The following is a 10647-nucleotide window of genomic DNA, read 5'->3' as shown; positions in this document are numbered from 1 at the left end:
TTGACCGCAGTGTGGGGGACCATGCCGCCTAGCCTGGATCTTTTTTTAATCACAATTTTTTAGCCACAATACAAGCCCCTCAAGCCCCCTACCTTGTGCAGGAACCAAACACCACCATGTCTTCTCCTTTGAATTTGACTGACAGGTCCACCAGCACGGTTGTGTAGATGCAGCCATGAGCGAAGCCCCACGACGACTTCCTGACTATCTGTTCAAAAAAAGGGAAATTTAAATAAATAAATAAATAATGTGGGGAGTAAAAAAGTTTTGAATAAAACCAGAGGATGAACTGAATCAGGTTTTCTAACATGCTGCTGTAAACCTGCAGAACAGTTTCCAAACTTCAAATAAAGGGTTTATTTAGCTATAAACATCAATAATAATTTATAATAACAAACATAAGAAAACACTTCAATTCAATTCAATTCAATTTTATTTAAAGTGTCTTATCGTAACAAAGTTATCTCAAGACACTATACAGTTGAAATAAGACTACAGTTGATTAAGGAAAAATAGATCCCAGCAATTTAACAAAGAGCAAGAAACAAAACACTGTACAGTGAGCTGTACAGTGAGCAATGGCGAGGAAAAACTTCCTTTTAGAAGGCAGAAACCTCGAGCGGAACCAGACTCATTGTTGACGGCCTGCCGCTTTGACCGGCTGGGAGGAAGGATGGGGGGGTAGACAGATGGATAAGGAGAGGAGTGAGGGAGGATATAGTGAGAGAAAAGAGGAGGGTGTAGGAGGGTCCATGGGGGTGCTGGAGAGAACTCGGGATCTGATGACGTGGTGAAGATCCTGGATCAGCAGCAGCTCTGGAGGTGGATCCCTGGGGCTCCGGGCGAGAAATAAAAAGGTGTGGGTTTGGGACAAATGTATACAATACACAGGTATACAGACTCCGGTGACGGGTGAAGATAAATAGAGGGGAGGGGGGGGGAGGTTGAAATAGCCAGGCCAGAGGGCACATACCTAGCACAGCAGGATCCAGACACGGGGGCCCAAGCCGCGGCAGGAACCCGCGGGAGACCAGGACCCGGCAGGCGAGATAACCACCAGAGCCGACCCCAAACACCAGCGAGAAGGCGGACCACCACCGGGGGCGCGAGAGGGCAAGCACAGGCGAGGACGACCGAGGAAGCAAAGAGGGGGAGGCACCAGGCGCAGGCACGGAGGCAGAGGGACAGCCAGAAGAACCAGTCAGGGGATAGAGCCCCGGGGCCAGGCCGGGCCACAGAAGACCCCCAGACCGTCAGGCTGCCACCAAGTCCATAGCAGGGGACCAAGCCAAGGAGATAGGGATCCACCACAGCAGCGGCAGCGGAGCCCCCCCCCAATACCCTGCGGACACAGCCAGTAGCCGGGTCGAGTGCCACCGCATGAGCCCAGGGGGAGCAATGGCCAGGCACCGGCTCAGGTCCTCCGGTGAGAGTCCCCCGGGTCACAGGGAGGCCACGGTTGTGCGGGCAGGGCGGGGGTAATGGGGCTGCAGCCGTCCGGGAACGGCCCCCAATCTTTATCTACGGTAACATGGGTCCGCCCAATGCCTCCGCCGTCCCCCCAACGTGGCCCCGCCCAGTGTGGCCCCCCCCCCACCCGGGAAGCCCCCGAAAGACCGACCAACCCGGGCCACGAACCCCCAGGACCAAGGGCGACAAACTCCCCGACCACAGCACATGCCACACAGGGCGGGTAGAGGACCACAGCCACCGCTGCAGCAGACACCCACCCCAAGACAGGCCCCCCACCTCAGACCAGGCGAAGCCATCTGGGCCGGAAGGCCATCCAGAACACCCGGCCAGCCCCAGCCCCACCCCTAACGGTTCACCCGCCAACCCCGTCAGCGGGACCAGCAACCCCCCAGCCCCAGCACCGCTGGTTTTATGTGTGAGTTAAATGATAAGTCCTCGTCAAAGCATACACCCAGATTCTTTACAGTGGTGCTAGTAGCAGGAGCAAGTCCATTTTGTAAAGCTAGATCATTAGTTAATAATTGTCTGAGATGTTGCGGACCAACTAGTAAAACCTCAGTCTTTTCCGAGTTCAGTAGGAGGAAGTGTTTGGTCATCCATGACTTGATATCTGTGATACAGGACTGTAATTGTGTTAGCTGATTTCTTTCATCTGGCTTCATGGACAAGTAAAGTTGGGTGTCATCAGCATAACAATGAAAGTTTATAGAGTGTCTTCTAATCAAGTCCCCTAGTGGGAGCATATAGATTGTGAATAGTATTGGACCAAGAACAGAACCTTGTGGGACACCATAGCTGACCTTAGTGTGTGTCGATGGGAGGTGGTTGACATGTACATAGTGCGTTCTATCCGACAGGTAAGATTTAAACCAGTTAAGAGCAGTTCCACGAATGCCTAAATGGTTTTCTAGCCTCTGTAGAAGGATTTGGTGGTCGACAGTGTCAAATGCAGCACTGAGATCTAGAAGAACAAGAACTAAAACATGGCCCTGATCAGAGGCCATCAGTAGGTCGTTACTTACTTTTACCAGGGCGGTCTCTGTGCTGTGGTGTTCCCTAAAACCAGACTGAAACACCTCAAATTGATCATTGTCCTGGAGATAATCACAGAGCTGACTCGTTACCACTTTCTCCAGAAGTTTTGAAATTAATACTAGATTAGAGATAGGCCTATAGTTAGTGAGGACCTCTGGATCGAGAGTGTTTTTTTTAAGCAGAGGTTTAATTACTGCAACTTTAAAAATCTGAGGCACATAGCCGGATGTTATTGACAAGTTAATAATGTCAAGTATGAAAGTGCTAAGTAAGGGGAACAGTTCTTTAAGTAGCCATGTGGGAATAGGATCGAGAAGACATATTGTGGACTTTGAGGAGGAAACAACCTGGGACAGCTGTCGAGGACTCACTGGTAGAAAGGAGTCAAAGTATGTATGAGTCATAGTGTCTGTGACCGGTGAGGCTGCACTGGTTGTATTAGAAGAATCTAGGAGGTCTTGAATCTTTCCTCTAATAGTTACAATTTTTTCATTAAAAAAGTTCATAAAGTCACTGCTACTAAGATGAGAAGGGATGGACTGCTCAATGGACTGATGGCTCCGTGTCAGCCTGGCTACAGTACTGAATAAGAACTTGGGGTTATTCTTATTTGCTTCTATAAGTGATGAGTAGTAGCTGGCTCTGGCTTTCCGAAGAGATGCCTTGTATATGAATCCTGTTTTAATTTACGTGTTTCCTGAGTATACCAGGGAGCAAGACTACTTCTGTTAACAGTCTTTTTAGTTAGTGGTGCGATTAGGTCAAGCGTATTGTGCAACGAGTCTGTAAAACTGCCCACAAAGTTATCAATGTCTGGGTGACTATGGGTAGAGTTTCTTGACACACTGAGGCTAGGCGTTTTACTGAGCACAGAGGGAATTATTTCCATAAACTTGGTAACGACACTTTCAGACAGACATCTTTTGAGAGTGCTCCTGCTCTGTAGACTTGGCTCATTTAAAATGAAGTCAAAGGTTATTAATTGATGGTCGGAAAGAACTGAATTCTGAGGAGAGACAATAACATTTTTAATTTCAAGTCCATATGCTAGGACAAGGTCTAATGTGTGCTTAAAGCAGTGAGTCGGTTCATGTACATACTGAGAGAAACCAAATGACTCCAGGATAGAGTTAAACCTGTTAGCTAAGCTATCATGGACCATATCAACATGGATGTTAAAGTCACCAACAATAATCACTTTATCTGATTTAAGCACCAGGCTGGTCAAGAACTCAGGGAACTCAGACAAGAATTCAGAATAAGGTCCAGGGGGACGATAGACTCCAACAAAGAGAAGGGACTGACCTGATCTCAAGGTTGTATTAGATACGCTAAGTATAATACTTTCAAAAGAGTTGAAATCACATTGTGGTCTAGTAAAGGTTGACAGACATGAGTTGATGATGGCTGCGACTCCACCTCCTCGACCAGAGCGTCGAGGGGCGTTAAAGTTAGTGTGGCTGGGTGGTGTTGATTCATTTAAAGATACGTAATCATCTATAGACAGCCAAGTTTCGGTTAAGAATAATAAGTCAATGGTTTTATCTGATATAAGTTCATTAATTAGTGCAGCTTTTGAGGACAGGGATCGGATATTCAACAATCCACACTTAATTCTCCTGTCCTCTACAATGGTAGTATTTATTTGATTTAGATTTATTTGAATTAGATTTTCTTTAATAGCTCTTCTACTGACATTTTTACTTGGTTTTATTAAGCGGGTCAGATTGACCCTCTCTATGTGGTTAGAGGCGGGTGGCTGTTGTGGGAGAAGGGCAGAAGAGTGTGGAAGACTGCAGTTCTGCCTTCTGATCTGTGCTCTGAGTCACGTTACACTCAAACTCTCAACACTGCTAGACAAGAGAGATGCTCCTTCCAACGTGGGATGGATGCAGTCTCTCCTAAGCAGACCAGGTTTTCCCCAGAAGGTTTTCCAGTTGTTACAAAGCCAACCCCGTTTGCGGGGCACCACTCCGACAACCAGCGATTAAATGATGAATAGCGAGTAAACATATCATCATTGGCTATATTGGGAAGGGGTCCAGAGAACACTACGGAGTCCGACATTGTTCGTGCAAATGCACACACCAACTGAACGTTTACCTTGGTGACCTCCGAGCGACGTAATCGGATGTCGTTGCTGCCGACATGAATAATTATCTTACTGTATTTATGTTTAGCTTTAGCCAGCAGCTTTAAATTTGATTCAATGTCGCCCGCTCTGGCCCCAGGAATGCAGACTACTCTCGCTGGCTTCGCTAGTTTAACGTTCCGAAGAATGGAATCGCCTATGAACAGAGCAGGTTCCTCGACCGGTGACTTGTCGAGTGGAGAAAATCTGTTCGAAACGCTAAGGGGTTGGTGGTGCTCCGTTGACTTTGGCTGGGAACTATTTCTCCCACGAACAGTCACCCACCGACCCTGGTTTCCCGGCTGCTCGGGAATTGCTGGAGGACTACCTGCTAGGCTATGTGGCTGCGCACCTTCTACCTGACACTGGCTAGCTAGCGGTTTAGCTTTGACAGCGCACAACCGGCTCTCTAGTTCAACGAGCTTCTCCTCCAGTCTAGCTAACAGGCTACACTTTACACAAATAATGCTATCTCTAAAGGAGGTCGAAGCGCAACTGAACATCTGACACACCGAGCAGGAAAGAACAGAGGAGGGAGAAGGAGAGAGAGACATAGTGAGGGGAAAGTTTGACGAATGCGCTCACCGGGAAGTTTTTCAGACTTGTCCTCGGCCCGATTCGACTTCGAAGGATGTTGGTCCAAAAATAAATGTAGATGTTCACGGATGCTCCAGGAATAAGGCGAACAAAAAGAAAAAAAAAGATTTTTCTGCTTGGAGCGAGAGAGACGCTGCACGGTGCTGCACTTATTTGAAGTTGTTTTAAAAAGTTATGTTTAAAGTGAAATCTTATCTGAAAATGATGTTTTCTTTACAATATTATTTTCAGTGAACTGTCCTTGAGTAGCCATAGATGTTTTAGCATTTTATCATAAGACATTTTAATGAGGTAGTGCCACCATTTGCGCTATATTAAATGTAATATTTAAATGTGTCAACATAATTTAATATTTAGGTAACACCTCACTATATGAACACAACTTTAAGAAATATAACTTACTTGAGGCTGTGTATTTCTTTCGTCGTTTTCTTGCACCATTTTCTTTTGCATCTCTGAATCTTTCTGCTGAAGATGCAGCAAGACCCTTGTTATTTATGTAAATATGATTGTATATATATTATATAGCGCAGATTTATCTTTTATTCCATTTAGATTTTCTTTCTCGTTTTTATTTCTGGGTGTTTTTATTTCTTTTGCTGCTGTTAAACCGAATTTCCCCTCGCGGGACTAATAAAGGTTTTCTGATTCTGATTCTGATTCTGAAGACCCGCCCTTCTTCCCTCGGGTAGCTCCCTGTGATTGGTGGAGAAGTCCAGCCAATGACAGCAGAAGGATTCAAGCCGCAGGTCTCTGAATGGCTACCCTCGTGGGCAGGGTGTGCGAGGAGTTGTGAGCAAGCTTCTATAGGTCAATGAATGTAAAATTAATTACGTGTTTATTCGCTGATTTAGAAGCATTATTTTGCTATGTTTTCCGACATTTAGACAATATTTCTCACATTTATGAAATATAAAATCAAAATGTCAAATTTAAATCTAAATGTTAAATACATATCTAAATGTTAAATATAAATCTTAAATCTAAATCTAAATCTAAATTTAAATCTATATTTAAATGTTAAATCTATATCTAAATGTTAAATCTAAATGTTAAATCTAAATCTAAAAACAAAAGTAAAATGTTTTACTTACGCCTTTTTAATTTATTGTTGATTGCATTTAAGTTTATGTTACATTTTAGTATTATTATTATTTTTGTTTTATTTAATTTTTATTTTAGTGCAAAAAAACATTTAACAACCAAGCATTTAGTCACACTTTATTTGTTTATTGAACAGGCTGGAAACGCACACACAGTGTTTTTAAAAGTAACAGAATCTCTACTACATTTGCAATGTTTGTTTGTAAATGTATATACACAAGGAGAGTTTGTCACATTAGGCTGCTACCAATGCGCGAGACACAGATTCGTTCAGTGAACGAGGATTCATGTTCAGCTGTGAACACTCCTCAAGATCCTCTCTATTTGCTGAATTTCTCACGAATGTCTGTGTACTGGTCCTTGTCCGTGAACGCACCGGGCGTCCTTTTTTTTTTTTTGCATTGTCCCTGAAGTGCATTGAATGTTAACCTCGGGTCTGAATCCTTTAAGTTAGTAACGGTTGTTTGGCTGCAATCAGGAAGTAGATGAAATTGCAGTCAGGGCTCCATAAGCACTGAGTTAGTGATTTGGTGAACGAACGAGCTAAAATAATATTTTGAACGAATCCTTTCAATGAACTGATTCTAGTTATTCAGTACAGTCAAAAGAACTGCCGATCCCATCACTAATACAAACTGCATCACCCCAGGTAAGTCATATTTGTGTTTTCTTTGGTACTTTTCACTAAATGTATCATCACTGTACAATCACTAGCTTGCGTAAGCTAGCGCTAGCCACCATAGCACATATTAAATCAAAATTTGCATTGCAGGCTAAATATAAGTTATTTAAAGCCATTTATTAGGTTGTTTGCAGTTATGTTTATGTCATGATCTTACCAGAACTGTAATAACTTTTAGTAAAGTGTAGTTTATGTTGATGAAATAGAAAATGTTTTCATAACTGTGAATTATTTTGAATCCATCTTCATTCTGATGGAATAATCACAACCTCTTGTTTTAATTGATATGTATATTTTGTCAAAGGGTATGCCAACACAAGTGGTGCCCCATCTTGCCCATTCTGTGCCATCACAACGTCCACAACTACCATCGGTAAGTTGTTAGACATAATTTAGGACTCCAGTTCCACCTCTTTCCATTTTGTGAGTGACGTTGAAGATAAATATCCTCTACCTGATTAAGACAAATATTATCCAAATTGTTATCAATTCATTGTTTTTTGTTATTTTGTTATTTGTTTATTTGACAATAAAATAACTTAACTTGGCTTGATATGGAAATGTCTGATGACAGTGACTGAAAGTTTAGTGAGACAACGGAGAAGAGGTGAGTAAAGTTTAATATATGTAACATTAATGTCATAATGCTTTTAGGATGTGACTAGATGTTGAGGATAATTCAACCATATGAAGACTATCAAGGCAAATGTGAAGCCACAATTTATAATAATATTAATTTAGGCCATATTGTGATAATGTCATTCTACTAAAAACACCCACATAAGGGCCAATAGGGGGTAAAAAAAGTTTTTTTTGTAACCTTTATTCTGTATAAAAATAAACTTTATTCTGTATATTTAATTCATTATTTAATTCCAGCATAAAGAGGTAAACAAGATGGGAAACACTATAAAACAGTGGATGAAGGAAACATGGAGAGCTTATCTCTGAACGCATGATCAGTGCATTTATTTATTTATTTGTATTGTATTACATTTCTCCGATCCTTAAAATTCTTTACTGGCTTCCAGTTTCTTTCAGGATCAACTTTAAAATTCTGGTTCTTATGTTATTCTAGTCAGGCTCTGACTGATCACTGACTTCCATCAGTGATCTGATCCAGCCTAACACCCCAGCTCGGGCTCTGAGGTCTGTGGATCAGAATCTACTTATGGTTCCTCGCACACGGTTCAGGACCAGAGGAGAGAAACCCTTCCAGGCAGTTGCTCCTAAGCTTTGGAACGATCTAAAACATTTTAATTTGTGCAGGCCTTTCCTTGATTTTCTGTAACTCCTGTGTTATCTTGATCTTTTATATATTTTATTGAGTTTTGTTTTTGATTGTTTAAGCGCTTTGTGACCCTGGTCTGGAAAAGCGCTCTATAAATATAAATTACTACTTACTTACTTGTGTAGTCAGTTATTACTGCTGAAATCAATTCATAACTTTCATTTTTTTCCATTATAGTCTATTACAGTTCTTCTACACCAGGCCTGGCCAACCTGCGGCATGCGGCTCTTTGCCTGGTTTCATGCGGCTCTAACGTTCTAGTGTTGTGTCGTTCTCTAACGATTTGTTGGAACGAACGATCTTTTGAGTGAACGTACTGAACGTCATTCCTTTCTCAGTTCAGTTGAACTCAGCTGCGACCGTGCCGGTGGGAGGGATTCTATAATAGACTTTGCTACAGAACATTTCGTTTTTATGTTGGCACAAAGTGCCAAAGTACAGTCAAAAGAACTGTCGATCCATCACTCTACACACTAACGTTCATATCGAGGTTTGGGTTTGTGTTTTCTAAATGTGTGTGTTCGCTTCGCTTGAGTTCAATACATGCGCGTTGGATGAAAATACCGCAATGTTTCCCAGTAGGCACAAGATCTTTTGAGTAAACAATTTGTGTCAAGTTCGCTTTCAAAATGGCAGGGAAAAAATGCACAGCCAAACGAAAATAGGAATATGAACACAGGACGTTTTTAACAGAATGGAAGAGTTTATATTTTTTATGGAAAAGTACCCCAATGTCAAACGGGCTGCGCTTAAGATACTGTCAATATTTGGGTCAATATACGTCTGCGAGTCTGTGTTTTCTTCCTCAAACACGTGAAATCAAAGCATCGATCTGTTCTGACTTGACACCCATGTGAAAGAATTGCTTCGAGTGGCAACAACTGAATACAAGCCAGATCTGATGAGGTTTGTTCAAAGCAAGGAATGCCAGAAGTCCCACTAAGCAACACGCATAGTAAGCGAAAAAAGACATTTTAATTATTATATTTTAGTTTGTGGACTTGGTTGAACTGAGAGTTTGTGCGTGTAGGACAGTGCACACAATGTTCATTGTTGAAAATATTATATTATTATATTATTTTTAAACTGACCAATGTTCTACAAAACTTTGTCACACAGCCTCTTTCATTATTTTACTTACAGAAATGAAACCAACTATATTTAACATTAGTTCTCAATTCTTAACTCAAAATAATGCTTCTAATGTTTTTATATGTAAAATGTCAACTCATTTTTAAAATGCCAGACTTTATTTAGAACCAGAAGTTATTAATTAGTAGTTTGGCTAATGGGAAGCTTTGTTAATTATTCTAATAACTCTTTTCTGGAGTTGAATTATATGGTCTATGTATGTCCTGCATGTACAACAAGAAACCTCAATAGTGAATCCCCAAGTGTGTCAGAAAGGCAGCATTACAAGTGATATTATTGAAAGAGTACTCAAGCGAGCTACCAATGTCGTTTGTGGGCTCCCAAACTTTGTTAGTTCATCAAGTGAATTGAGCTGATTTAATGAGATAACCAAACTCTCAATGAGGGACAGTATCGCTTGGTTGAGGCGCAGGATTCCATGCAGCAACTCGAACATTATTATTATTATTTTATTTACCTCTTCAAAACTCCAACATTAATTTATTTTTATTTTTTTACCTCTTCAAAACTCCAACATTAAAATATTTCTTTTTTTGTTACCTCTTCAAAACTCCTAAATGATTATTATTATTATTATTTTACCTCTTCAAAACTCCAACATTATTATTATTATTTTTTTTACCTCTTCAAAACTCCAACATTAAAAGATGTCTCTTTTTGTTTACCTCTTAAAACTCCAACATTAATTTTTTTTTTTTTTTACCTCTTCAAAACTTGAAGATTAATTTTTTTTTTACCTCTTCAAAACTCCAACATTAAAAGATGTCTCCTTTTTTTACCTCTTAAAACTCCAACACTAAAAGATTTATTTCTTTTTTACCTCTTCAAAACTCCAACATTACGTTTTTTTTTTTTTTTTTACCTCTTCAAAACTCCAACATTTTTTTTCTTTCTTTTAACCTCTTCAAAACTCCCACATTAAAAGATTTCTTTTTTTTTTACCTCTTCAAAGTCCAACATTATTTTTTTTATTTTTTTTACCTCTTCAAAACTCCAAAATTATTATTATTATTTTTTACCTCTTCAAAACTCCAACATTATTATTATTATTTTTTTTTTTTACCTCTTCAAAACTCCAACATTAAAAGATTTCTTTCTTTTTTTACCTCTTCAGAACTCCAACATTTTTATTATTATTATTATTTTTTTTTTACCTCTTTAAAACTCCAACATTAAATGATT

General features: G+C 40.5%; 1 pseudogene across 1 annotated transcript; it reads right to left on the bottom strand.

Annotated features, from left to right (window-relative positions):
* Positions 1-4333: 4333 nt before the first annotated feature.
* Positions 4334-5827, bottom strand: LOC148071372 (uncharacterized; annotated as a pseudogene). Its single transcript, XR_015712916.1, has 2 exons — positions 5639-5827; positions 4334-5307 (listed from the first exon to the last, which is right to left on the bottom strand). The product of XR_015712916.1 is annotated as an uncharacterized LOC148071372 (transcript).
* Between the last annotated feature and the right edge of the window lie 4820 nt (positions 5828-10647).

This window comes from Callionymus lyra, chromosome 10, assembly GCF_982586985.1.
Source record: "Callionymus lyra chromosome 10, fCalLyr1.hap1.1, whole genome shotgun sequence".
Classification (NCBI taxonomy): domain Eukaryota; kingdom Metazoa; phylum Chordata; class Actinopteri; order Syngnathiformes; family Callionymidae; genus Callionymus; species Callionymus lyra.
The sequence above is the reverse complement of the archived record's forward strand: the minus strand, read 5'-3'. Positions and strand labels throughout refer to the sequence as shown.